The 27,340-nt window shown below is 44.7% G+C and overlaps 1 protein-coding gene and 1 pseudogene across 1 annotated transcript in view; one reads left to right on the forward strand and one right to left on the reverse strand.

Moving 5' to 3' along the window:
- The window catches only part of LOC112061359 (scavenger receptor cysteine-rich type 1 protein M130-like), a 737,202-nt gene that overhangs the window by 542,434 nt on the left and 167,428 nt on the right, over positions 1-27,340 (reverse strand). The window lies entirely within an intron of this gene.
- LOC135977487 (olfactomedin-4-like) lies at positions 1,377-25,525 on the forward strand (annotated as a pseudogene).

Here is a 27,340-nt window from a genome sequence, read left to right on the forward strand (position 1 = left end):
TGGGATCGAGCACTGAGACTGGTAACTTCCCCATTATTTTAGACCAGTACTGGACAACCTGCAGCTCCCATTGGCTGGGAATGGTGAACCATGGCCACTGTGAGCAGCTATGCAAATGTAAACAAATGGTCTGGTGGCCTGCCAGCTGATTACCCTGACAGACTGTGTGTGGCCATCAGGTTGCCCACAACTGTCTTAGACTGCCCTTCAAGGAGGAGTGACAGCAAAGAGGTGTGGCCTCTCTCAGAGATTGACAGCCAGGGAGGACCCCCCACACACACACCTACATGCCCCTTTGCACTGGTCCATCAGCACAAACAGGCCAGAAACTTGACAGAACTGGCCAGATGGGATTTCTCCAGTGTAAGGGAAATCCCCAAAGAACCTACAGCTGCCACAGGGGCTTCCTTCAGCCTGTGCCACCTCTGCCTCACCTGCATGCTGGGGGAGCTCTTGTGGAACCCAGCTCTGCATTGTGTACCCTCTGTGTAAGTCTCAGAATGCTCCCCTTCCTGCATTTTCTTACACTTAAAGAGGCAGTACTCAGAAAACAGAACCCAAGCTGCATTCTCCACAATAAATATGTATTTAAAAATCCAACTGCCGACACTAAGGGTTGGGGAACTGACCTGACCTTCCACTCAAACTCACACCTAGCCTTCCTGCCAGTTCAGAAATATCTGGATAGCCATTTTCATTCTTGCTTGCCTCTATACCAGGCTCCAGTGACCACTGGAAGTGGTAATGCCTAAATGCTGTGAGACCAGCTCATCAGAAGCAAAGAGTACTTTAAATCTGCTGGCAAGCCATGCATATCCTAGTGCTCCCACGCACAGGGCTGTTCCACAGTGTGCTGTTCCCTGATCTCCCCTGCTTCAGAAGCCATGGTACCAAAGCTGTAGGATGGGCATTAATGCTGACTGTCTTAGCATTATCTTGCAGGTTTGCTGGGGCTGTTCTTCAGCTCGGCCCCCTCTCCCATCCAATGGTTGTTCTTTAGCCCAAACTTGTGGAGCCCCATGTGCACTCTGCTCATGTTATAAGGCATCCAGGGGATTAGAGGAAGGGAGGGAGGCTCCTTTGACGTTGTATGTGAAATAACCTAACTTGAGCTGTTTTCACCCCATCTGAGTTTAGAAGCAGGGTTACAAAGATGATGTGGCCCAGGTTGTCTATCTGCTACTGAAAGGATTTACAATAAAAATACTGATAAGTCCAGTAAAAGGAAGCAGTTATTCTCTCCTCCAGAAAAGAATGCATTTTAATTATTGAAGTCCATCAATTAATTGATCTGCCCATTGTGTATTTATTCCTTTGTGGCTCCCTTAGAACAAGACTAGATACTGGAAATGGGGAAGGGTTTTGTTACAAAAGGAGAGGGTGGTTAATTTTTGACAGCAGGCAATGAGAAAGTTATGTTTGTATAATAGTCAAGTCACTCTCTGTGCCGTGGCTCACTCACCGGCATGTCATCACCTTTGTGAGAAGTGTCAATAAATATTACACAAGTACCTCTTTCTAAGCACAAAACTCCTACTGGGGGAATTCCCAGAGCCCCTTATAAAAGGGATCCCGCTGTCCTTTCTCCATCATATCTGTTTGCTGAGAAGATGAAGTGTGAAAACTTGGCTGTGCTGCTGGTCTTTCTACAAAATGCCATCGCATTGAATGCAGCCAGCACCATGCTCCAGAATGTGGTAAGATGCATATTATGACTTTCACAGGCTCTAATTTATTCTTTTTTCCTCCCGCTATTCAGGTTGGGAGAATCTTTTAAAATTGAGGCAAGTTTTCAGATCTCCACTTGTTCTGTGGGCTCTCTGCATGTAGCAAGTGTAAAATATCACCTTTAACAAATGTCCTGGGACTTAATTATAAATTTGAAAACAAATTACATTGTTTTAAAAACAGCCAAATTCTGTTTTTGGTTAGGCAAATGCAACTCCCATTGAGAATCTGACTAATTTAAATGCAAAATGCAAGTTGAAATTAATTAGCTGTGGTTTGTACTTGAGACTAACTCAATCCAAAACCACAGATGCAAACACCCCTCATCCTTTGGAGTGTTCTAGATCTGGATTTAGATCTCAGGTTCATTTTCCCAGCACTTTGAAAACACAATGCACTATATGAGTTTTAGGTGATACTATCAATGCAGTCTCTTGGTCTAATAGGCCTTGTAGTGCTGGGACTTAGGTAGTGAACTCAGCATCTAAGGGGAGGGAATGTTTTTCACTGCAGCATCCTTAAGCAGTGGCAATTCCTGGTGGTAAGAATCAAGGCTGAAGTGTAAATATATAATAAGCTGAGGATGAGGGAATTTAGAATGTCAAGAATTTCTCATTATGCTCACCCTTGGGTAAACCATAATTTGTGCAGATATTTGTAAAATTTATGATGATCCTTGTAACTCTGCTGTTAATCACTATCAGTCCCCCTGTACAACACGATCAGGGGGCCAGACCAATGGCCGCATACATTACTTTTTTGACAAGCTGGCACAAACCCCCCTGTTTTCTCTGAATCTATTTAAACAAGTGGCCTTTTTCCTGCCATCTTCCAGTTCCTCAGCTGTCCAAATGGCTGTTTTAGGGGCTGGGGATGAGGGAGCAGGTGATGGGGATGCAGCAGCATGAGGCTCTGAACAGGTTCTTGGATGGAGTACTAGGAGGCCCGCAGAGGAAGCTGGCTAAAACTGGGGCTCCAGAGCACTGTCAGAATGGAGTTCTGCTTCAGTGTGGCTTTGAAGTTGTGTAGCTGGGGATGACCCCTGCCTCGCGGAGCTCCTGCAGGAATGGAGCATTGCTCTTGTATGGCTGACTAGCAGCTACCTCCGTGTGCAAGCCCCTTCCTGCCCCACACACCTTTAGTTTAATCACCCCATTTGATGCACAGTTTATCAAATGGTTTTGCAAGCACTGGAGATTGCCATGGTTCCCATTCGGTGGAGCTCGGCTGTGTACATTGGTGGGCTGCATCCCTGCAGTGTAGTGTCTTGCAGGGCCGGCTCTGGCTTTTTTGCGGCCCCGCTCTCCCCGGCTGGCCGGAGCACCACCTCCTTCCAGGTGCCACCCCAAGCACATGCTTGGTAGGCTGGTGCCTGGAGCCGGCCCTGGTGTCTTGTGCAGTACAATGGACCTTGATTACTGTAGACTCCCAGGGATGCATGTTGAGATTCAAGAGTAACATCCAATCTTGCCAGTGCTATGGAGGGGTAGGACCTGAAACCTTATTCCATAAGATGGCAGTGAGATGGTATATATTAATTTAACATGAATAATGCACATTGTTTTGGACAGACTGAGCATCTGCAGCCTTTCATTGATCACATGTAGCTTTTTTTTCAAGGGAAGGACTCCATGAAACAGCATTGTACCAGAAGAAACATTAACTGTCTCAGCAGTCAGTCGGAAATCCCAATCAACGTTAAAGCTGCTGGAGATGGCTCCTTTAAAATCAAAGTTTCAGAATATTGAGGAATCTGGACTGCTGTTTGGATGTTGGGAGTGGGAAAGGGGCTCATGATAGTGAGTTGCGTTGTAACAGGCGTTTGTTTCCTTTCCAGTCTACACCTTTCTCCCCTGTTGGAATAGACACTCTTATAATAATTTTAAAAGAAGAAGTTTGGTGGGTTTCTGATATTTAAATCCACTTTTTAAAAAGTTCTTATTTTAATAAATTAAGATCTAGATAAAGGGCAGTTTGTAATCTGTATCAGGGATTAAAAAGTACCACAAAGTACCAAGCTAGCACAAATGGGGGCCTTATCAAAGGTAAGTACAATAACCATATTTGTCTGTTCGTTGGATATTTTCCTCTGCTCCTTTTTTCACTGTTCCTGCTGGGCAGAATGCAAATCCAGTAATGTGGGGAGTCTGAGGCTGACAATTTCAAAAGCACCTAAGGGACTTTTTTAATAGTGACCTAGGCCCAGATTTTTAAAAGCTATTTCAGCACTGCAGCACTCTGTTGTAATGCCGAACCAAGTTAGGTGTCAATTCCCTTTTCAGAAGGACTTAGGCTTATAGGAGCTCAACTATAGGGGTTGTGTTAATCCAATAAAAAGCACAGTGTGGAACAGAAGCCTGTTTCTCTCACTTCATTAGAAGTGGACAAATTTAGTCATGGTACAAAACTACTCATAAAAACAATATTCAACAGCCAATATTTTATTATTTTTTAACTCTAGCTGCCCCAAGTAAAAAAACTTTGTTTATACCCCTGTGCACTGATGGAGAGAGCAGTGATGCATGGCCATGACTCCACTCAGTACCCTGCAGTAGCAGGCATACCAGCTACTGCAGGTTGGGGGAGTTTTAAAGTCTTCAGCTCTCATGTTTACCAGGGCTGGCTGAAAAATATCAAATGAAACGTTCCCAGTGAGGAAAACTGGGTTTAGTCAAAATCAAAAGTTTCCATGAAAATTGGTCTAATTTCTGTGGCTTCTTCCATCAGTGAAGTACAAACAAAACTTTGTAAAGTGCTTTGAAATTAATGGACTACAATCACTAAGTGGCCCTGTTGCAGAGACCATTAAAAGCAATGACTCCCTATAAGATTTAATATTTCCTGCTCTGCCATTTACTGACTCACTGTCTGATTTTAGAAAAATCACTTCACTTTCCTGTACCTCCATTTTTCCAGTGTTAAAATGGTTATAGTATTTAACTACCTCTATAGGGGTGTGGTGAAGTTTAATGAATTGATATAGGAAAATACTTTGAGTTCATAGGAAGAAATTATTACAACTTAATATTGACCCTGAATGCATTTATTATGATCACAGCTTAACTTTTCCCCTGCTTGGGGACTGCCAGTCCTTTGCTGTTGATTCCTAGTAGCATATTGACTATTTATTTGCTTTCTGAAACCAACTTGTTCTTACAGCCATTTGCCAATGTGACCGGCTCTTTGAATGACAATGGAGTGTGCCAATGCTCAGTGTACCTGCCAGACACCGTGTTTCCTGTGCAGAAGGTCGAGATTCTGGAAATCACAGCCCAAGTGCTTTCTGAGAAATTTGAAAGAGAACTTACTAAAGTAAGGATTTTTGGTTTTTCTTTTTTTAAAAGCTGACCAGTCCTATTTTTAGTGAATGTGAAACAGTCCAACAGTCAGAACTTTGCAGGGCCTGTCTTCAAGCAACTGCAGTGAGGGGCATGTAAAAATCACAAGGAAAAGGGTGATTAAACATAAAATGTTCAATATTGTAGCATGCAAGCAGGGCCTTATAATATGAGTTTCGAGTATCCTCAGGCCTCATTCCTGGGCCTATAGGCACATGGTGTTCTTTGAGGGATGGAGGAAGCACTTTGCTTCTCTTTATGAACCATGGAACAGTCTTGTTGGCCTGTAATTGCTATATACAGTTACAGAGGAAGCCATGATTCCTGCTCCCTCCTGTGGTACTTTTATGTAACCAGCATATGGGAGGGAATGAGGGAAAAGAGCAAATGTCAGCTCAGCCCAGGCTGAAGCGTGGGAAAAATCCACCACCTGACCCCCTCCATTCCCTTAACAGTTGAAAAAAATCAATTTTCTCTGTCAACATTTGATGCTCTAGCAATGACTACTGGATTATGCATTTTAGTTAAAGACCAACTCTTTACCCTTACACTACTTTCCTTCCTTGTTACAAGGATTCAGATCCATTCTCTTCTCTCCCCCCTCCCTCCCTCCCACCACCAAGAAAAAAACAAAACAGGCAAAACTAGGGGACTACTGTGGTTTCTCGAGAGACGGAGAACCTGCATTTGATTTTTGCTGGTAGATGAATATTCAGGATTTAAATTAGGTGTCCCAGAGAAAGTGTTGGACGTCTCCAGGAGCCAGATGTCTTAAGAAATGAAGTGTCCTTGAATCCATCAGTAGAAAAGGCACATCAGTAAATTATAAATTCTAACCATAAATACTCATAGCTCTCTTCTTATCTGCTCTTGATTATACTAGATGTGCTGCATAAAACACAAAATGGAGGGGGAGAATCCTATAGAAAGTCTTTTCAGTTAAAATAATTCACTTTGCACATCTGCTTTTTGGGTGTGATATGGCATTTCCAATTTGGTATGACCTAGCCTGGATATCACAAAACAGCCGTAAATAATCTGGAGCTCACTCTTTTAACTTTACTGATATGCATGCCACATTGCTCACATCTTGGAAAAACAATTGCTGCTCTGTAGTGTTCTCTCCTTTTCATAAAAGAAGCTAAGGGAAAATTATCCTCTCTTATGCTTACCACACAAGTCATCAGGTTTAAAAGATCATGCCAAATGAATATTAATAGTCAGTGCAAAAAACATTAATTCAGTGTTATGACTCTCATTGTAACATGATGGCCCTAAGTTACTTGGGATAAATTCTGACCTAAGGTATATACACACTGAAATGCACATGGTATGTATCTGAGGGCCAAAGTTGGCACTCATTTTCTGTGTGCATATGGAATTATCCAGATAATGGACTTCAAGACTTCAGTAAAGAAAATTGATAGGTAAGATCTTGTAGGAAGTCTAAAGGGGTGGGGGGGAGTTCAGGAGAATTGTCAGTTTTTAAGAGAGACATTATTAAAGGCACAAGAGCAAACTATCCCAAATCATAGGAAAGCTAGAAGTATGGTGAGAGACAACCCTGGCTTAATCAGGAGATCTTCAAAGACCTGAAACTCAGTCAAACACAAGTGGAAACTAGGTCAAATTACAGAAGATGAATATTTATTTAAAAAAAAAAAGCATGAGGGGTCAAAATTAGAAAGACCAAGGCAAAAAAGATTAATCTAGCTAGGGACAAAATGTGTAACAAGAAAACATTTTACAAATATATATGAAGCAAGAGGAAGACCAAGGACAGGAGAAGCCACAGCAATGTCTGAAGTGTTAATTGCCTTTTGGTTGATATTTTCACCAAAAAGTTAGCATGACTAATATAGTGAACATCTATGTAAATGAGGTAGGACCTTAGGCTAAAATAAGGAAAGAACAAGTTAAGAATTACTTGGACAAGTTTAGATGTCTTCAGGCTGGCAGGGCCTGATGAAATAAACCCTAGAATATTGTGACAGACCTAGACTGGTTGGGTACAGGAATCTGGTAGAGGAAAACATACTGGACACTGGATGAATAGTTTTCTGTTCCCTGAGTGACCAGGGCAGGGGCTGCCCCAATGCAGTCAGGAAGGTACTAGAAGCAGTTATGTCAGGCAGACTCCATAAGACAGCTGGAACCAATTAAGAACAGATTAGAAGAAATCAAGGGAAACAGGCTACTCAGATCACCTGAAGCCTGTTTAGAACTGTCTGGGACTAGTTAAAAAGGATGTTCTTTCAGAGGGCTGGCTGGTAGGAATGGGGAGTAAGTAGGTGTGTAGTGGGAAGACTGGGAGAAAGAAGGTGCACAGTAAAATCGCCAGAGGACAAGCATGGCCAGGGTGCTAGGAGGGTCTGTTTGGGGAAGTAGCCCAGGGAAGGGCTATAGCTCTGGTGGTATAGGAAAACTACACGTTATAGGTGCCATTAGGGTCCCTGGGCTGGAACCTGGAGAAGAGAACGGGCCCGGGTTCTCCCTCCCCCCCCCACTCCACCCCTCTACAAAAATGCTCCCTGAGTAGGAAGACAGGGACTAAAGAGGGTCTTACATCAAACCCGTTGACTGGCCGATGGTGAAAGTGAGTCAGTAAGCTGTAACCCTTTCCTCTTGTTGGGGAGAGAGGCTACACTGAGGGTTACAGCAAACCTCTGAGGCAAGCCCTAACCGCCTAGAAGCACAGGACCCCCTGAGGCAAAGCTGGAGCTCTGCCACAATAATGAACTGGCTGAAGATATTGCTGAGCTATTAGCATTATCTTTGAGACTTCATGGAGGATGGGAGAGATCCCAGAGGCCTGGAAAAGGGCAAATCTAGTACCTATCTATAAAAGGGGAACGAGGACAACTCTGGCAATTATAGACCAGTCAGCTTAATGTTGGTAGCCAGAAAGACAATGAATCAATTTGTAAGCATCTAGAAGAAAGTAAGGTAAGTAACAGTCAACATGGATTTGTCAAGACAAAGGATGTCAAACCAACCTAATATCCTTCTTTGACAAGGTAACAACCCTCGTGGATGGTGGACACAGTAGGTGTGATGTATCTTGATTTTTTTTTAGTAAGGCTTTTGTAAGTGTCTCGCACGACCTTCTCATAAGCCAAGTAGAGAAATATAGCCTAGGTGAACCTATCATACAGTGGGTGCACACTTTATTCAGAGACTGGTTATCAATAGTTCATACTTGAGCTAGAAGGGCATATTGAATGGGGTCCTGCAGGGATCTGTCATGGTCTGGTTTTATTCAATATCTTCATAAATGATTTGGATAATGGCAGAGAGAGTACACTTATAACGTTTGACAATATCAAGCTGGGAGGGCTTGCAAGTGCTTTGGAGGACAGGGTTAGAATTCAAAATCATCTTGACAAACTGGAGAAATGGTCTGAAATAAATAGGATGAAATTCAATAAAGATATGCAAAGTACTACAGTTAGGAAGGAATAATTAATTGCAAAAATGGATATGACTGCCTAGGAACATGTACTGCAGAAAAGGATCTAGGGTTTATGTGGCATCGCAAATGAAATATGAGTGAACAATGTAATATGTTGCAAAAAACCTGAACATCATGCTGGGATGTATTAGCAGAAGTGTTGTAAGCAAGGCATGAGAAGTAATTCTTCCATTCTACTCAGCACTGATGATGCTTCAGCTGGAGTATGGTGTCCAGTTCTAGGCACCACACTTCTGGAAAGATGTGGACAAATTGGAGAGAGACCAGAGGAGAGTAACAAAAATGATTAAAGGTCTAGAAACCATGACCTCTGAGGGAAGATTGAAAAATTGGGTTTGTTCAGTCAGGAGACGAGTAGACTTGGGGGGGCGGGGTGACCTTTTAGGTACCTGAAAACTGTTATAAAGAAGAGGGTGATAAATTGTTCTCTTTACTTCTTGTCCTGCCCTCAGTGGTTAATGGCCTTAAATTGCAGCAAGGAAGATTTTAGGTTAGACACTAGAAAAAAACTTCCTAACTATAAGAGTAGTTAAGCACTGGAATAAATTGCCTAGGGAGGTTGTGGAATCTCCATCACTGGAGGTTTTTAAGAACTGGTTAGACAAACATCTGTCAGGGATGGTCTAGATAATATTTAGTCCCGCCTCAGTGCAGGGGACTAGACTGATGACCTATTGAGGTGTCTTCCAGTCCTACATTTCTAGGAGTCTCTGTTTAATGGCTCCCCTCAGACTCAAAAAGTAGTTGTCACAGTTGTATAAAAAATTGTAACTTTGAAAAGAGAGTCCTCTTACCGTTGGTTTGCCTACTTAAAGTAAGTCACTGAGATTCAGTAGTCAGACACATTATGTGCTTAATTGATTGTATCTGCCCTGCACAAGTATCGATGTACCATTGACTAAACTCCCAAAGACCTGGCCAAGCATGTACTGAGGTTCAGTGTATATCTTGGAAAGAATTATTTGGCGGAAGTCTCTTCTATGGCTGTTACAAAGCCTTGGTCAGGAGTCTGTAGGTGATATTACCAGGACAGTAGAACAGCAAAGCTCTAGTCTTAAAAAGTTGACCTGAGTACAGTTTTTCACAGTTGGAGGCGGCATTCTGCCCTAGGGCGGCACGGCTGCTTTTTTTTTTGTTCTGCTCCGGCCGCCCTGTAGGAGGCGGCGGTGCGGAGAACCAGAGCGCCCTGCAGGGCAGTCCTCTTCCTTCTCTCCCCGCCGACTGGAGCGGAACCCTCGCAGCAGGCGGCAGGAAGCGGCGCAGCGGGAGGGGCCGCGTGGCAGTGCCCCTGCTGTAGCCCTGAGCACCCCCTTCTCTCTCTCTCTCTCTCCCGCCCGCTCCCTCCTCCTCCCCCCCCTCAGCTGGTCCCCCTGCTCCTGCTCTGGCCGTGCCGCAGGTGGTTTTTTTTTTTTGCTTGGGGCGGCCAAAAAGCCAGAGCCAGCCCTGCCAAGATGTTCCATTTGTATGGAACTCTAATTTTCACAGACTGCTTGACATTCTCCTTGACAATGTTTGTACTGTGACCTCTACATTAGTAGAGACATGTTCAAAAGTATATTTATCCAGCCATCTGTTTAGTGGTTCCACATCTGAAGAGGCTGCTGTGCAACAGTTATTCTACCTAAAGGCTAAAATAACTGTCACCTCAACTGGCCTTCATTTAAATCAGTTTCTGGATGGATGGATGGGATTTGTAATAGTGCACTGTGCTAAAATAACCCCTTCTTCAGGGGACTCAATTAGTTCTGATGCATAAAAGATTGGATACTATTTGGAGTGTGGAGGCCAGACCAGTGCCCACTGAAGTCAACAGAAAGTCATCTTGGACAAATTGGTGGATTTTTTTTGTTTGTTACTTTTTCAGCCCCAGAGAGTACATCTACACAGCAGTGAGTCTCCAAGCTCAGGTCAACAGACTTGGGCTTTGCATTATGTGCTAAAAATAGCTGTGTAGGTGTTAAGGCTTAGGCTGTGGCACAGGCTCTGAGGCCTAGGGAGGGGGATATTCTTAGCACTGTCAACTGGGGCTCAGACTTGCAACCATGCGCTGTGTAGACATTCTTCATGTACAGCACTTCTCTGAAATAATCACTGCAGGTTTCCTGGTAGAATCTTCCCCCTGAATTTCTATATAATCCTGGATAAAGTTAGCTCATAGAGGGAACATTAGTGAGTGTAAGTGGGTGGCTTGACTTGTACAGGCTGGAGGGCCTGGGATTAACTCTCCCTGAGATTAACCTTTTGTGGGCCCAGCACCAAACGTATTTGTGGCTCCCAATGGGAGCAACAGAGGATGGAGTGGGGAGGTTGGTCCCCAGAGTAAGGCGCCGGCTGGGCCAATGGGGCATGGTATGGTGGGGGCGGCTCTACTCTGCCCAGCCCAGTTCAAGGGCACTTTTCACAAACCAGCAGTTGCCAGATGCACACTGGCCCACGTGGCCCTGTGCTGCCAGAGTGCCCCTTCCCTTTGGGGGCGGGCTTGGGCAGTGCCCCACAGCCCCCTGCCCAACACCACCTCACTCCCTAGGCCTAGTGTCCCCTGGACCTGCTATGCCCAGCATCCCCCCACAACCTCCCCACAAATGCACAATGCCCTGCACACCACCACCCTGCCCAGTGCCTCCCGACCCCCACCACAACTGCCCACCCCCTCCCACCCACAGCCCCCCACTACTGCCCAGCACCCCCACACAGAACCCCAAATCACACAGAACTCCCCCACCCATTACTGCCCAGTACCTTTCCCCACAGTCCCACCACCACAACACATTTCCCCCCAACCCCCTCCGGCCGCATTCGCTGACTCTACCGGGAGGTGACTGTCAGCTGGGCTGAGCCAGCAGCATTGTCGAGGCTGGTTCCGTTCCCAGGGTGGGGAATTGTGCTGGCCCCTCGGGAGTGGCATGCTCAGCCAGACGAGGGCCCGCCCCTGCCTGGGCTGGGTCCCTCGGGACCCTCTTGCCTGGAGGGGCCCAGCCAAGCCCCGCCACTGGCTCCTCATCCCAAACTGGCCAAGACTGGTCAGAGCCAGAGCTGCACTGGGGTCTGGCCAGGGGGTGGAGAGGAGAAGGTGGGTGGGGCAAGGGGTCAGAGAGGAGTGGGCAGGGAGGTGGAGGGGCTGGGAGAATAGAGGAGTCAGTGGGCTGGCAGGACCTCAGGGCAAAGTGCAAACAGAGCAGGCTGGGCTGGGGGCCCTTTTGAGCATGGGCTGGGCCCATGGCACTGTTGTAAACTCGGTATTGCTGTGGCTAGCCAGCCCTGATTACTGAAGGAGGCACACCTGACAGGGATCAGGTGATTCCCCCATAAAGAGTAGCTGGAAGCTGAAGTGAGGGGAAAACTCAGGGAGAGCAAAGACTGCTGGGAGTGAGGAGGCTCCAGGAGAGTCCTGGGATATGTGACTAAGGGTTTATTGGCACCAGTGGTGCCCAACCTTATTACACAGGCGTGCCACATAATCTGTTTGGCCCACAAGGTTTCTACATATTTTAATAAGATTTAAAGTCACTTGTATTGATTTATATTTGAAGTTCAGCTGGTTTTGTATGTATTCAGATAGGTTGTTTCTGTGTTCGATATTGTCTATTTACATGTGTAAACTAAAATGATGTAAACATGATGAAAAAACGCTAATGAATCGGCCATTAGTATATTGTGTTGAAGCAGACTGCAGGCTTTATGAAATGCTCTGGTGGGCTGTGTATGGTCCACAGGCCATAGGTTATACACCCCGAGCTACACTGTCCAGCAGTTTGGACTGCGGGGGTGTGAAGAGCCATGCGCACCAAGATGCTGCACTGTAACTCACTCATGTTGATACTGCAGGTGCAACCCATAAGGTTCCTAGTTTGCCTTCATGTAATCCTCTTCAAACAGGACTACGTTAATGTGAAGAAGGAACCTCCTAGTTCAAGTCCCTGGCATCCACATGGGGGAGTTACAGAGCAGCACTTCAGTGCACCCTGCAGTCCGAACTCCAGGGCGGTATAGATGTAGCCAAAGATTCCAGCTAGGAAGTGCTAGCAGTAGCCTGCTAAGGCAAGGGAGACCCCAAGAGAACAGGGGAAAGACAGCAAAAGCTCTCCAGGCAGGGAGGCTTGGGAGCAGGAAGAGAAGCGTTTGCTTGTTGGACTTTAATTTGGGACTCTGTTTTATTTGTAGTTTATTTTTTGTGAATAAACCCAGGCCCCAAGGAGGGGTATTTTGAGCCTAGAAAAAGAGAGTGGAGTCTGCATAAGGGGCCCTTGTGGGGGAAACAGAGGCTGGTGTTGCAGGGTGACTTCTGGCCATGAGGGGTTGCTCACAATGTGGTTGCCCTTGTTACAGTGTGGAATAAAGTGAAGATTATGAATGGAATTCTGCCCTCAGTAATTCACATGCAGTCCCAGTGGGATTGCACAGATGTAAAGAAGATGTCAAACATGCCTGTTACATTTGCTAAACTGAACTTGAAAATTTGCTTGGGTTTTTTTTTAGGTTAGCCAATATACCAAAGCAATTGAAATGTATGAACAGAAAATCCGAAACCTAACCATCAAAGTGGAACATATGGAGTCGACCAGTGTTTCTTACAGTGAGTTGGACTTTCAGTTGCTGAAACTGGAAATCAATGAAATGGAGAGACTGGTCACTCAGCTGAAATCCACACTTGTTGGAAGCAATGTGATTGTTGAACAACTATACGTGGAGGTAAAGTATGAGGGTTCTTCTGCCATTCAGAAACATTCAGTTCTGTTACTCCAGTGAAATTTGGAATGTCTCTACTATTGTCAGTGGAGTTAAAGCAAATCTTGGCCATAAGCATGTTAGCATATTTCTTCATATATGGCAATTTTTATCATTTGTGTGACTGAAAGGTGAAGCTCTAGGATGCTGCTATATTAAATAAATATACTGTCTACATTATCAGAATAAATATTAATTTATGAGCACCCATGCCTAAAACCTTCTGTGCTCCAACAAATATAATTAAAAACTTAACTTATTAGGGTAGTGACCCAATCAATATAAAATCAAGAACCCTTTCCCAATATTAAATAAATCAAATTTTCAAATTTGTTATCACTCACTCACCTGGAATGAATAATTGCTTTTGATGGTAAGTAAAATATCATTAGTTTCTTCACTGTCTTCACAAACATTTTCTTGTAGTTGCACACTAGCTTGAGACCTGATGTTCATGCTAAAACTTATTCTTGGGAACATTTCCTAAAACTTGTTCTGCGGCACCTTTTTTGAAATGATAAATCCAGCCTAAAATGTTTGTGAAATAAAGATGACTGTAATTTAAAGTCATGCTGAATTTTTATTTCTCTAGATCAAGAATCTGACTCTCATGGTAAATGATCTGGAATCATTGGACAAAAACAATATCCTTGCAATCCATCGAGAAATTGTGGCTCTCCAGAATCGATTGAAGGAATGTGAAAAACATAGAAATCAAACCACAACACCCTCCTATTTCCCACCAGGTAAGCATTCTGTGTATAAATCACATGAGGAGAGATGGGAAAAGTAGGAAGAGGACTGAGTTAAATGAAATGAAAATAAAGCACAGGTCTTGGGAAATTTGCCAGACATGTACTAACCTCTCAGCAACAGGCTGATATGAAAGATGAGGGCAGGAAACAAACACTTTCGCATACTCTTACTGTTCTCTTTTAAACCCTGTTATAAGCCTAGCCTTCACAGCCTCCTCAGGCAAGGACTTCCACAGATTGCTTGTACGCTGTGTGAAGAAGAACTTCCTTTTATTTGTTTTAAACCTGCTGCCCATTAATTTCATTTGGTGGCCCCTAGTTCTTATATTATGGGAACAAGTAAATAACTTTTCTTTATTGACTTTCTCCACACCACTCATGATTTTATATACACCTCTACCCCGATATAACGCGACCCGATACAACATGAATTCGGATATAACGCGGTAAAGCAGTGTTCTGGAGGGGCGGGGCTGCGTGCTCTGGTGGATCAAAGCAAGTTCAATATAATGCGGTTTCACCTATAACGCAGTAAGATTTTTTTGGCTCTCAAGGACAGTGTTATATCGAGGTAGAGGTGTAGTACAACAGTATGAAAAGTAATGTTTTCCCTTCTTTCAAACTCTTTTTGTGGTAAAATGCGGCTTTTCTATTAGCTCTGATCATGGATAACTTCTGTGAAAGTGATCTGTGTCTTGTCAGTGTCACTCTACTTCTGCTTGGAAAATTTAAGCAGCAGCTGATGCACTGGAGCTGTTTGTATGCAGACTCAAGAAGACAACATTGCATAGTTTACATTTGATTAATATGCAGAAATTTATTCTGAGCCATAAAGGCTAGAATCTTAGGGTGAAATCCTAGTCCCATTGAACTCAGTGGGAGTTTGGCAGTGTCTTCAATGGAACCAGGTTTTCACTCCATGTGGTTTTTTTGGTTTTTTTTTTAAAGGAAGTTTAAATTCTGTAGCAATTAATAGCTTTCCTTAAGAGAGAGCTTCCCAGTCACTAATGAGTAGGCAAGAGGATTTTTCAAGCAATGTTACTCCCTCCCTTGTATGCATTTTTATGACTTCTGCTTTAGAATAATTTGGCAAAAAGAAGGTATTAAAGTGTTCATAATACAATGGGGGAAGAAGACTGCTTTTTCACCTGTACCTAACAATTTGGCCAGCAAATCAGAGGTAAACCAGACTAATAACAAAAAGTTTGGAGAAACCTTTGAACAAAGCAGAGCACTTTTCACTGTACAGATAGTGCACATCTATTACCTACCAGCACTTGCCTCCTACCATCTTCAGGTCAGTTATTTCAAGCTTCCCATTAGCAGGAGAGAGGAACTGGTGGAAATACATTCTTCCCTCTGTGGCTTCTTCAGGGCTTGCCAGCACTGCAAGCAGCCAGTGCAGTTTGTCTCTGATAGGAAAAATGAACAACACCTTCTTGTTGGGTCAGATGATGCGGAGAGGGGGAAAATACACTCCTTAGGAAAGGCTTACCAATGGTTCAGTGGAAAGTGTAGAGTTTAAAAAGCATTTGAAGGGCACTTCATTGATTTATTGAGGGTGATGGTGTGAAGAGAGAGGCTGCCTCTTTCTTAACATGCCTGAGAACAAGTCTTTCTTACAGTTAAAAAGTGTTAAATCCTTTAACAATAGTGCTGTGCTCAGCAGATGTATGTGAGGGGAGGAGGAGGGGCTCATTTCAGCATTGGTGGACCTCTTTCTGGTTGACTTGAATGTGGCATGCCTGCAGAGCACAGCAGCTTTCTTAGCACCGGGAATGACCCGGAAGGCCAGATCCTCAGCTGGCATAAGTTGCCATAACTCCATTGATTTTGGTTGGACTATGACCATTTATACCAGTTGAGGACCTAGCCGAGTACTTTTTGGATGGTTTCTGGGTGCAGTTCCCCCATTGGCACAGGAGCTGAAGAAGGCTCCTAGTGCAACGGAACCTTGGTGGTTCTCATGTTTGGGGCAGGGGGGTGAAGCTGTGGAGAGGCCATAGGGAGGGACTCTGTCTTGTGCATGGTAGAGGTAAGTTGCCACCAACTTCAGATAGTTCAAAACAAGGCTTGGTGGGAATCTGGAAGCAGGGTGGGATTGTGATTTCTGGGTGTGCTATTAGCCCAGGACTGGAATAGCAACTGTGGAGAGCCTGGAAATTTGCCAGTCTGTTAGAAGTGGAGGTGTACTACTGTGGAGTAGTACTACAGTACTACTACTACTGTGTAAATACCTAGATAGAGAGACAGATTCAGATCCTCAGCCAGCTGTATAATTGCCCACACAAAGCCTGCTTAGCCTGACTTTCTGTGCATAGTGGGGAAGGAAGGAAAGGGAGCAGATGAAATGCACTTTGCCGTGGGCTCAATCTTTCATTTCATGTCATATTGTTCAAAACTTTCTACAGAAACAGAGTCCAGTGTCACCTTTGGGCATATGCCCAAATAAATGTTAGTCTTTAAGGTGGCACCGGACTCCTCGTTGTTTTTGTGGATACAGACTAACACGGCTACCCCCGATACTTAAAACTTTCTACAGTGACTGATTGCACACACAGTACAGTCCATTTCCTTAACCAAGAGAAAGTGGAAGGGAGAGGTTGCTGTCTGGGAACGGGGCGAATAAGTGAGTTTGCTGGATTTCCTGGATGGGTCCCTTTGGAGGCAGTGCATGGCTGCTCACACTAGACTACCAACACTCCCTAGCGCCTTTAAGTGGTTAGGCACAGTTTTCCATACATTTCCTCCACAACCTTGATTCCTGTCAAACTACTTCCAGCTCGTACTATATTTATAATATTTGTATTGCACTGACCCTTTGTCCTGTTTTCAGATCTGTTCCCCCCCCCCCTTCATATTTTGGTTGGGTAAAGTGGACTTGGGAAACCTGAAAAACTCCTAACTTGTCTAGGGAGGGTTTAATTAAAGTTACTCGCTCTTGCAGTACTTTGGAATACAGCCCCTCAAACACTGCATCCCAAGGTGCTGCTCACTGACATGCTGTGTAGAGAGAGCAAGTCTCTTCTCAAGCAACCTATCAGAAAGAAAGAACTGTTTTCCATCTAGCCTGCTCTCTGACTGCAGTTTTCTAGTGCATGGCCCAGTCCAAGATAGGATTCAGTAAATTTGTTGATAATAAAAACTCATTACTTCTACCATGCATGCAACAGTTTCCAGCACCTCTGTCACTAGTTACTGCCCCAAATCGGCAGATTTCGTGCACTCCCCCATATAAGTAAAGCTGGGATGTAGGAACAGAAATGGCTATGGTCTGGCGATCTTTTGCAGGTAATGTAGTGGTGCCAGTTATTTGAAATGTCAATGACTTAATTATGGATATGCTAATTTAGGGCTGGACATTTCCATGGTGTTTGTACAAACACAGGCCCACTCCAGCAATCTGACCCAGGTGGATGGATCCCTGTTCCCCTGATATCAGTGTGAATCAATATGGGTGTAAGGGTCTGCCTGCATGGGTCAGATTACAGGACTGGGACCAAAATGTAATATGTTCCCTTCCCCAGGGAACTTACTATTTCTGGGGTGGATGGTGTCTCCGCCCTTTAGAAGAGGTAGCACATTGCTGGGCTGCCCCAGCAGCAACACAGGAAAAATTGTGGTCCACGGAGTCCCATTTCCCCTTTCTGCCTTGTTCTTCAGGGGCCACAGGCCATGTTCCCTCTAACTTTCTCCATCCATGTGCAGAATTAATTGTATGTGCACCAAATTACCGAGGTAACATGCAAATGTGCACCACCACAAAAAAACTGTATCTATATTTTAAAAGTTACCATAGGGATAAGTACTCCAGCCAGGACAGGTTAGGAATTTTAGAACTCACTACTCAAAGAATTAAATTTCTTAAATATAAGAGCAATAAAAATTATGAAATGCATAGACAAGTCAAAACACTCAAATAACAGAACTTTGAAAGAATAAAATTACAGAGAATATATGTGCATTGCAGGAAGTAACAACAACAATAATAATACAAGTATGTGTTGGGAGGTGTGTGTGTGTGTGTGTGTTTGTGAGGGGGACACACACACACACACACACAGGTTGCCCCTTTAAGTATGCTGCCCCTTTAAGTAGATTGGTACTCACCAGTCTGAAGCCTGCTTGTTCAGACACAGCAGGAGCCGCCAGCAAGCTCCATCCCACTTCCAAGCCTTGTCGTGTCCCCCCCATGCCCTGCTCTAAGAAGATGGGGTACATGGGCAGGAAGGGGGACACCCTGACATCAGTGCCCCTCCTCTCACCCCCACTCTGCTCAGCAAGCAGGAGGCTGCCAGGAGCAGCTGGCCAGGGGCTCCAAGGCAGAGGGCAGGAGCAGCGTGGCCATAGGTGGAGGGGCACCTGAAGTGTGTGGCACTTGATAGACTGCTGGGCGGCTGCACAGCCACCCAGCTTGGCAAGAACCCAGGGCACAAGGATATCAATTCACTGCTGTCACAACCCCGAACCTGCCAGCTTAGCTGTAGTGACTGGCACACTGGGGCTATGGAGCCATGGCTTCCCGCCCCTCCATGCTCACTCCTCTTCCCCTCAGAAGTGGGTTAGTAAGCAACATGCAGTGCTGCTTCCCCCTGCACCTCCTGACCCAAAGTCTGGGTAGCCTGTGTGGAGGAATAAAGTGTATGTGTTTTCTTGGCTCCCTCTACCTTATTCCCCCACATGAACATGCAGCCCACCTCTGAAAAAGAGACAAGATACGGCATTAACCCTGGAACTTCAATGATCAGAGGCCTAACACAGTAAAAAAGGAGTTAAAAATGCTAAAGTCTGAATAATTCATATGGATTTATTTCAAGTGTCTCCCAATATTTACAAAATGACATGACACTTTGATTCTTTTGTGAATTTTTTTCCAAAAGATCCAGACAGGAAGGCAAGTTAGCGTTAAATAAACAACAATGAATTCCTCTGAACCTGTGCAGAAGACTGAGAACCCACCCTGACTACCACCGAGAGGGTTTTTTTTTTTTAACACTGTTTCTTGGAGAGTTTTCAAAAATCAAACATCCACTGTATGGAACCTCGCACATTTTCTCATGTAATTAAACTAGGGTGACCAGATGACAGAAGTGAAAAATCGGGACGCGGGGGGGGGGGGGGGGGGGAGGAGGGCGGAGCAAAAAACAACAATAAGCCCCTCCCCCGTGCGTGCCTGGACCCCCCCCCCCGCCCCCCCAGCACCAGAGGGTGCGCTCAGGCCACGTCCCCCAGCCCCCTCCCTCCACCCGCTCTCGGCCAACTGCCACTCGCCCCCTCCCGCTCTACTTGGAACGTACCAACGCTGCAGATGGGGCTGGGGAGCCGATGACCAAACACACCCCACACTGGGGCTGGACCGGCACGTGTGGGAGAACCCACCCGACAGGACGCCGGGCTACTGGCCCTTTAAAGGGACGGAGAAACGTCCGGTTCATGGCCGGATCGCGGTGCCCACAAGTGCAGCCCCATGGCCCTGCCTGAGGGCCGGCCCCGAGAGCACTGCCTCCACCGCGGCCTCCCCATGGGTCTCCCGTCCCTGCAGCATCATCACCCCACCCCGCACGGGCTACCCAGAGCAGCATCGGACCCCCCGTCCTCCCTCCCAGAGCCTGCCTGGCACAGTCCCTCCCCGCCCCCCCCCCCCCCTCCGCCTGCAGTGCTAGCCTCAGGATCCAGCAGGCAGGTCCCGTCCGGGGACCCCAGCACCCCGCACCCACTTACTGCTGCACTCTGGGTCGGTGCAGCGCTTGCACTCGGCGAAGCACCGGTTCAGGTGCTTGGCGGCCAAGCAGAGGGGCCACTGTGCGGGCAGGAGCAGGGCAACTAGGGCGAGGAGCAGGAGGGAGAAGCGGGGCCGTGCTGCAGCCATGTTCACAGGGCTGGCAGCGGGGGGAGGAGGGAGTGTCCCTCTGGCTCCTGTCCGTGTAGCTCCGGCACGGGTCAGGTTGCTGCTGGTGCCTACAAGCCCCGCCCCTGCCTTTGTGCGTGCCTGGGGAGTGGAGCTGCAGCACTCTGGAGGCGCCTGCCGGCCGGCCAGCCCAGCAGAAACTCAACTGCACTGCCCCAGGGGCCGGAAGAAGACGTGAGCAGTGCTGGCTTGCCGCGGTACCCCCGATATCGGGACAAAGTGCGTCCCGACCGATGTAAGGTCGGGACGCGGGACAAGTCCCCTAAAATCGGGACTGTCCCGATCAAATCGGGACGTCTGGTCACCCTAAATTAAACTGAACGTGTTCCTAACTTTATTTTAATAATTCATGCCTGGTTTCATAAATAAGAAACAAACAAGTGTTCAGCAGAGAGATCTCTTTAAGGGAAGAAATAATAATTTATTATTTCTTTTGTAAGAAAAGGTCTCTATTGAACATGTTTTTATTAATTTATGAAACAGCACAGTAATTACTAAAAGTTGGAATGGGTTCAGTTTAATGACATGAAAAATTGAGGTTGCATATATATGAGTTTAGTAATGATGTTTTGCCCTTCATCCAAACTCTCTTAGTAGTACCTCAGTACCGGCAATATTATTTCAAACAAACCACAGATTTATAGAAGAATTAATATCCATTTAATTTTGAAATAAGATTGCTGTGAGTTAAGTACAGTAATAGTCAATATGTCAACAGTTAAGAACAAACCGTAACACTAGAGGTAGCGATACACAATAGAGATATAAGGCAAATGGCTCAAATTGATTTATGGAGTTGGCAGGTTGCAAGCCACTTTGCATCATCATCTGCATTATCTTTCTTGCACTGCATTAGCTGAGGTATGAGCACCTCCAAACATCAGTATATGTGTCAAGTACTGAGGCCATGTTCTTAGCCATGCTAATTGCCATTTGCAGAGCTACAGCCCAGTGCCTGCATTGTGTGTTATATCTGGAAATGAGGTCTCAGGTCTCAGTGGTCCATTCATTCCCAGTCAGTGAAGCATTTAAACATGTGTTTAAATGCTTTGCTGAATCTGAGCCTGGTAGTGTTTTTCAGCAAGGGAGCAAAACCCAGGGTTACACCATCTTCTAGAAGAGTGTCCCCAGAGGAGAAAATTGATCAGGGGGAAGTTACAGTAGCACAGAATGGCTGTAACCTCTGCTCTGGCCAACGAAGCCCCACAAATGGCTGGTGCTGACCAAGAAGGGGCATGATGCAGGTGGCTGGGGGAGGCAGCAATTCAACACAGTCTCTCTGCAGCGTCTATCAGCATGGCTGCACAGAAGCCCTGGGAATAAATGAAATCTGCTTCCCACCCATGGCAGTGAGGGCAGTGAGTGAATTCCTGATTCCCCACATGCTTTGGCACCAGGGGTCAGGCTGGAGGAGAGAGGTGTGGGAAAAGAGATACAAGAGAAGAAAGGAGACAGTGGAGCTTAGGAAAGCTGGAAAGACAAAAGCAAAAGAAAGATGGTGAGTTTCACTGCAAAACCGTATTTCATAGATTGCCACAAACTTTACAATTCCAGTTAAATACACATTAGCATTGGATTCTGAAGACATTACCAATAGTTAGACTGAAAGGCCATAAAGATATTGTCCTGCCTCTAGGGCAGTGCATCCCTCTATCTGGATGCCGATAAATCATCACTGCCAGGAATAAATTTGATCCCTCTATTTCTGAAGAAAAAATGTTTTGCATTTGCAAGCAGCAGTTTTCTCCAAGTGGCAGGTGTGTTCCAGTCATTTCCCAGGGAGAGCATCTTCAGACAAGCCACAAGGGTTTCTCCCCCCTCTTCACATTGCTCTGTATTTTATGGACTGCTCAGAAGATGTTTCTGGCCATGGGCACCTGCTCATCTGGGCCTCAGTGGCAGTATGAGTTTCCTGATTCTGCTCCACTGATGTTCTTCAACCCTCCATAAGAGGGACCAGCTTTAGGTGTGAGAGGATAGTTCTGTCTTTGTTTATTTCTCTCTGTTCTCAATGCTAATAAGGGGGTGATGATGTTATTTGTGCTGTGGCCACTTCTCTATTAGGAATAGACTAAGCCCAGCAACTCTTTTCACATAGGCTTGCAAACAGCCATCAAATGGTAGTCACTGAACAGATAATATAGAAGTGATTGTGTCAAAGACACCCCATCTACTAGAGCATGTGCAACCTCTGCACTGATTTGATATCATCAGCTGTTACCCTGAATTGATCAATTAATAGATACATGAAACTCAGGTCTTCACAGGTAAACTTTACTTCACCTCTAAGAGGGAGCATTGTCTAGTGCTTAAAGCACCTGACTTTGAGTTAGGAAATGTGGGTTCTAGTCTTGGCACTGCCATTCATTTGCTGTGTGACTGTGCAGGTCGCTTAACATCTGTGTCTCAGATGACCATGCTTTTAAAGGGGAAAAAACTGGCACACATTCATGGTGGCATCTTTTAGGGCTGCAAAGAGTCAGACAAAAGGATACTTTTATTTTTAAGTGTGCTGGTGTCACCACTGCCAGCTTCTCACCCAGGGAGACCTGCATATTTTGGAGTGGAGGATTTTTTTCCAATACTTTAGTGTTCTGCATTCATTGTGAAACATTGAACAAGTGTCATCAACAGTCGCTTTGAGCAGAGGAACAGCTTTGATAGCGTTTACTTTCATTCAGGTTCTCTTCATTCCAGACATTGTTCATTACCCTGAAAGCTCATTCCACTGGGCTGTTTGTTCTCAGTAAACAGTGCAAATTCTACTCAGCATAGCAATACATCTTGAACAAACATTGTGTAGCTATAAAAAAACAAATATTTTGGCTGATGGAATGAAAAAAACAACAGGCTATTTCAGTTATCCTGAAGCTCCTGGGACATCATAAGAAAAACCAAGACTGTCCTGGTTGAAATAGGTTGTATGGTCACTTTATAGTTACCTCATATTTAAACTGGGGATATTTACCTCCACCTTACAGAGCTGTTGTAAGGCTATGCTCATTAATATCTGAATTGCTTTGAGAGCCTCAGATGGAAGCTCTCGGAAGTATTGTTTTCAAGTGGTGATTTTGACAGTAACATGCTAATCTGAAATGAGCTTCTAGAACTAGTGCTGCCAATTCTCCCTCCACCTTCCAACACTCACTGCGGTTCAGTGAGACAAGATGTTCCTTCTTGCTTCCCATATTTCCAGAACTGTGCTCCACTGCAGGAGCAAATGACCTAAAATGTTTCTGAAATGGTATTTTCTATGTGATTTCCCAGCCCAGCGGGGTGGAAAGCATAGACTAGGTGGAAACAGAAAACTGGTCACTTGTCTGAAACAGAAGCGAATCATTTATTTACTGCAAGTGAGTACTGACTAAAAACTGAGATCTCTAAAATGTGTTGCTGGATTGTTGGCTGTTTTTTCAGTATGGCCCCAGTTCTAGTGGGATGACCCCTGTAGTTCAGTCAGACTGGAACAGCTACAGAACTGAAATCCATGGGCTGTTTACATGGTGTAAGGAAAATCTTTGACAAAGATATGTATCTATTTCTGTTCTTGCAACAAAGCTGATTCATATAAAGTACACACACTAAATCCTCTCTCCTAATCATGCCCTTTGAAAAGCCTACATTTTCTCTTTGCTTACAGGCAGTTGTGGTCATGGTGGGATTGTGAATATCAGCCAGCCCTATGTTGTACAGCTGAACTGGAGAGGATTTTCCTTCAAATATGGTTCCTGGGGTAGGGATTCCTCTCTTCGGACCCCGCAGAAGGACCTATACTGGGTGGCACCTTTGAACCCAGATGGGAGACTCTTAGAATCTTACAGACTTCATAATTCCTATGATGATTTGCTGCTATTAAAAAATGCTCGAGAGTTAAACATTCAATATGGGGAAGGCAGTAGCACCGCAGTTTACAATAACTTCATGTATTACAATGTATATAATTCAAGAGATATGGGCAAGCTCAATTTAAACACAAACACACTGGCTGTGAGGAAAACTCTGCCGAATGCTGCTTATGGTAACCGTTTCTCTTATGCTAGTGTTGGGTGGCAAGATATGGACTTTCTGTGGATGAAAGTGGATTGTGGGTAATTTATTCAACCGAGGACAACACAGGTAACATTATGATTAGCAAACTCAATGAGACCACACTTGATGTGCTCCATACTTGGAATACAAGGCAGTACAAGCCATCCATTTCCAACACTTTCATCATCTGTGGTGTTCTATATGCCACAAGACCTGTCAACACTAGGAAAGAGGCAATATTTTACACATACGACACAAACACTGAACAGGAAGGTAAAATTAGCATAATTATGGATAAAATGTTAGAAACAATTCAAAGTATCAACTATAACCCCTCAGACCGAGTCCTGTATGTTTACAATGATGGCTACCTTGTTAAATACAATCTTCTTTTTCAACCTGTGTTACACTGATATGAATATACACAACAACTAGAGATCACACAAAGTCCGATTTTATATCCCTTTGGGCAATGTGAATGTTAAATTAGGGCCTAATCCTACCAAGAGTCGCTCCTGGGCATAAGGTTTATTCCCATGAGCTGTCCCATTGAAGGATAATAAGCTCTATGTCTGCTAACAATTGGGTGCAAGGTTAGGTTCACAGCTTTTTAACTGGTGTTTAGCTACAATGGCACCAGGAGTACTAGAAATGCCTCTGCTATAAAAAATAGATTAAATAGATGACTTAGTGATGCACAGAACATGCATCGTGATAGGGAGATTGCTCACACACTGATGTGCATTTGGAGGAATGTCTATTTGGATAACACATGGAAACTGCACTGCTGTTTCATCATCAGTGCTCAAAGTATGCAAGGCCATAAATATCATATTAAATATTGGCCTCAAATAATTACTAAAAGATTAAAATTAGAGGAGAATTAGAATTTGATCTTTAAAGAGCAGCCATTGGTTAAGCTGAAGCTATGGAAACGGTTGCCTTGTCTCCTTCTTGCAACCCATCAATGTATTTTAGCTGGCAGGGCTCCAATGCATTACTTTCCTAAAGTTGCACTTCATGAAAAAACCTTATTAACCATTTTTGGACAGTTGCATTTTCTTAGCACTGTGTCCTGGGGGCCTGATCCAAAGCCCAATGAAAGCAGTCCCTTGGTATATGGCACATGCTGCAATAGAACATAAGCTATGCCATCCTACGTGCTCCACTTAGTCCTCTGAGTCCATTTAGTCTGCAATTACTCTGAGCTCCATTAGCATCTTTCAAAAACACTCTGAAAACAAGGAGCCAAATTAATAACCAGTATAATTCCATTGGCATCAATTACCTTACCTCGGGGGTGAATCTGGCACATGATATATCAGTTACAGAATACTGAAGTTGGGACAAAATCAGTCATATGCTCTTTATTTTTAAAATGCCACTTATAAGATTTTTGTATCAATATCTGTACTGTAATCATGTCAGAAATAATGAGATGAACAGTTATGAAAATGCAGTAAATGTTTGCTGGTTTTCTTTTATTAATCCTATCTTTGTCTTCTTATAATCTGGATCAGTAGATGTGAATGATTAATTTTTGTTTAATAAAGTGTTATAAAAATCCAAACCCTATAATTGTTTGTTATTGCACAACAGCTGGGAAATTTTGGGATGCAGCAAGAAGCCAGCTTGACCAAACAATATTAGAAACAGAAATCATACTCCTTTGGGCTTAGAGTGTTTAAGAGCCCCTGGAACAACACAAAGGTGTGAATCAATATGTCAGTAACTAGAGGAGGGACTTTATTTCCACTCATTGAAATATGTTCACCAGTTAGATTAACATTCTCCACCAAGTTGAGATGTTACTTGAGAGGTCTGAGGCTGATGACACATTTTTAAGTCAGATGCTGCCACTTACCAGGTATCTGCATCTGTTTCCTGGAAGTGTTTGAAATGAATTTGAAAGCCAGCCATCACTGGCACAGTAATCTGATCCATGAGCATGGGCCTTTAAAGAATTCACAGTAGTTCAACTGAGGGTTTGTTTAACTATAAAAAGCTAAAAGACAGCAGAACATTTCTTGCTTCACATTTTTGGGGATGGCATCGCATTAATTCCCAAGGGTTGCCCTATTCACAGGCATAAAAGGCAGCTCTATATGGCATCACATTTTAAGGAGCAATTTGGGGCTAGATCCACAAAGAGGACTTAGGTTCAGTGTTGCAACACCTAACTTTAGGTCCCCTGCCACATAGTGGAATCTCCAGCCCTGACTCAGGTACACAGGCTCCCTATAAATGTATGTGGAGAGTTGGGCACCTAAGAGTGGGATTCACAGAAGCTGAGTGGGATGTTGCAGAAGCTAGCCAGTCGCAAATGCTGAGGGTTGGGCTGGAGTCCACGTAATGCCACTTGGGATAAACAGCTGTGAACCCTCTGCTGGAATTAGGTGTTTAACCCAGGTCAGCCCTGTCTGAAGGGGGAAAAGAAAAGGCAACTTGGAGGTTGTGATGCCCTTTTATACACAGTATTTAAAGCATTCAGCCTGGTTGTGGGAGACCAGGGTTCAAATCCCCACTCTTCTTGTGTCAGAGCAGGCACTTGAACCCAGGTCTTTCGCTGCCCAAGTGACTATGCTAAGCACTGAGCTACAGGAAAAGTCGGGGGAGGGGCTTTCATAATCTCACCTGTTGAAGCTGCTTCACTTTGTATGAAATACTTAAATAGTCAGTGGGCCAAAGAGCAGTCAGAATGACTCTATAGCAGTGGGATTACAGTATCTAGTTTACAGACCCAAGTTCTAGTCCTGCACCAATGACTGTTTAAGCCTGGACCATTACTCAGTTCTAAGCTGTCACCGCATCTTATTGTCACTGTGAGAAATCTTGTGATTAGCAAAAAACTTGCTAGTAGCAGGCAGGGCCAAACCAGTCGACTTTCTTTTGTAGGAGATTCCTATTTACCAAACAGGCTGTGCAATGTCAGCTCACTCTGTATCTAATATCAGAAAGACTAAAGCAAAGGGCAAGTCTAGCCGATTTTGTGCATTTCCCACGTGCAATTTTTGAGTGTCACATCAGCTGGACAGCTCCATGCCTTTCTGTACTGTCCAAAGAGAGAGTGCCTCTTCACAGTCATGGAGGGGCCTAATTTAGGGTAGGTCCCAAATGGCCTCATACTGTAAATGAGTTTCTGATCTGGTACTCTCCAATTTACAAAGAGGAGCACGGTGTCCCCAGTCCCTGCACAGGCTGGCAAAATTGAACGGCAATGCAATGGGAAAGCAAGCGCCTTCCATTGAAGCAAATGACAAAACTTCCTTTTTCTTCAATGGGAGTGAGACTGCAATGAACCGACACCCGGACACAAATTCAGTTGTTTGGAGATCCATTCCTGACCTGATTCCTCTCCACAGTCTTGCATCTTGGCCTGTCTGTC

The sequence above is a fragment of the Chrysemys picta genome, unplaced genomic scaffold (assembly GCF_011386835.1).
Source record: "Chrysemys picta bellii isolate R12L10 unplaced genomic scaffold, ASM1138683v2 scaf1, whole genome shotgun sequence".
NCBI lineage: Eukaryota > Metazoa > Chordata > Testudines > Emydidae > Chrysemys > Chrysemys picta.